This window comes from Galeopterus variegatus, unplaced genomic scaffold (genome assembly GCF_000696425.1).
Source record: "Galeopterus variegatus unplaced genomic scaffold, G_variegatus-3.0.2 Scaffold48160, whole genome shotgun sequence".
Lineage (NCBI taxonomy): Eukaryota > Metazoa > Chordata > Mammalia > Dermoptera > Cynocephalidae > Galeopterus > Galeopterus variegatus.
In genome coordinates this window covers 1-2,307 of record NW_007774271.1, presented here as the reverse complement: position 1 = coordinate 2,307, position 2,307 = coordinate 1, and the positions used below count along the sequence as shown (strand labels likewise).

The 2,307-nt window shown below is 45.1% G+C and overlaps 1 non-coding gene across 1 annotated transcript; it reads left to right on the top strand.

Moving 5' to 3' along the window:
- The first annotated feature begins 267 nt into the window (after nt 1-267).
- Nucleotides 268-341, top strand: TRNAI-GAU. The gene has a single exon. It is a non-coding gene; the product is annotated as a tRNA-Ile (tRNA).
- Nucleotides 342-2,307: the final 1,966 nt, after the last annotated feature.

Sequence of the window (2,307 nt, the reverse complement as noted above, 5' to 3'; positions counted from 1 at the left end):
GGAAGTATTTAAAATTTTAAATAATATTTTGAATTATCATATAGTGAAGTTGACTTTTGGGGGCGTGTGTGTAGAGTTCTATGAATCCTAACACATATAGAGTCATGTAACCACCTCCACAGTCAAGTTATGGAACCATTCCATCATCACGAAAAACTCCCTAATGTTACTCTCTATCATCACACCCTCCCTTCCCCCAACCCCTGGTTACCACTTGTCTGTTCTCCGTCATTGTCTTTGTGTCTTTAAGAATGTCTTACAGGGGCTGGCCAGTTAGCTCAGTTGGTTAGAGTGTGGTGCTGATAACACCAAGGTCAAGGGTTCGATCCCTGTACTGGCCAGCCACCAAAAAAAAAAAAGAAAGAAAGAAAAGAAAAGAATGTCATAAATGGAATCATACAGTAAGTAGCCTTTCAGGAATGGCTTCTTTCACTCAGATAATGCATTTGAGATCTAAGCTGCTGCGTGTATCAATGGCTTGTTCTTTGCCATTGCTGAGCAGCATTCCGTAGCATGGATGTGCCACAGTGCAGTTTTCCACTCACCTATAGAAGACAATCCGGGTTGTTTTCAGTTTGGAGCAATTGTGAGTAGAGCTGCTGTGAGCACTCCTGCACAGGTTTCTGTGTGAACCTGTTTTAATATCTCTAGGATAAATTCCCAGGAGTGGGATTGCTGAGTCTTACGATAAATTTATGTTTAACTTTTTAAGAAATTGCCTAACTATTTTCCAGAGTGACTATATCAAGCATTCTTACCTCGGTACTACACAGCCTTAAAAAAACTATCTCCTTTTATCCTCTCTTGGGACAGGGTCCCTTTCCCAGGCTTCCCTTCTTCTAGCTTTCCCTTCCCACACCCTTCAGATTGCCAGGTGCATCCATGACCTCCTGGGTGGAGGAGGCAGCCGTACACTTCAGGGTACACCCCGTCCAAGCCTTTCTCTCCTGGCTTCTCAGTGCCCTCCCTCCCACAGCACCAGGTTCTATCTTTCATCACTAGTAAAAAGCAGATGTAGGGACTGGGAACACACTGGGTTCTTATCAGTCATGTTCTCCTTAGAATAAACCACATTCAGAGATCTCTGAGTACGGACTTGGGTATGGAAAGTGGAACAACCAGTGGGGAGTTGGGTATCTGAAGGCACTTAGGGGAAGAGGTTCTGGAAGCGAAAGGCAGAGGGTCCCCAGCATTGTTTGTCTGTGTCCTGAGGCCATTTGCTCACTTACACCGTGACTCTTAGTAATGGGTCAGGGCGACCCACACCTTTCCCTTCTTTTGCCTACACCCTCTATCAGTTCTCCCTTCTCACTTCACCATGATGAACACGTTTGATAGAGGTTTGCACATGGTTCCTTTCATTCAACCTTTCATCTATTGTGGTTAGTACAGAGAACCAAGCGAGACATTTTTAGACAAAGGGATTTTAAAGCCTCAAATACAATAACATCTCATATCATGTCTTCTTTCTTTGGGTCAAATTATGTGTCCCTCCTAAATCGACACCAAGGTGATGGTGGTCTGGAGACAAGGGAGTCCTGATAAAACACAGGCTATAAGATGGCAAACAGTCCTGCCCCACAAAACTTTGGAAGAGGCACCACCACCTCTTAAAATAATCTGTGTGTAATATTTCAAGCCTTGAGCTCTTTATTTTATCTGTGATTTTAAACACAGAACAGCCAATGTAATATAATTATGTCAGACCTCATATTTACAAATCTTGATGTTATTTGAGTTGCTTCATTCTTGACAAACTCCACAAACACAGGAGATAAAAAGAAGAGGTTCTTTTCTTCTTTCTTTGTGAGATCTCGACATGACACAGATCCACATTCTTCCATGTTATTTGAGTTGCTTCATTCTTGACAAACTCCACAAACACAGGAGATAAAAAGAAGAGGCTCTTTCCTCTTTCTTTGTGAGATCTCGACATGACACAGATCCACATTCTTCTAGCGGGACTTGTCAGCCCGGCGCTGGTGCCTCTGTTAGTAAAGCCCACACCAGCATCTGGTCTCTGTAGGCTGGGAGGGAACACCTCATGGGCCTGGCCTGTGCTGTCTGCCTGCTGGTGGTGGTATTTCAGGGAGACCTGCCCCATCCATTTCCTCATCCCTCCTCCCCTCCTGCTAGAGTGCTCCTCCCTGACTGGCTGGCTGGGATTTCCTCATTTGGGGAAGCAAATTGCTCCCAGGCTTCACAGCTAAGAGAGTCCTTCACACTGCGCCCCTCCTGCATTAACTGGGCAGGAGGCACATTGAAGCTCCTTTCCTGCCACAGCTGGGCCTTACTGCCTTTCCCCTG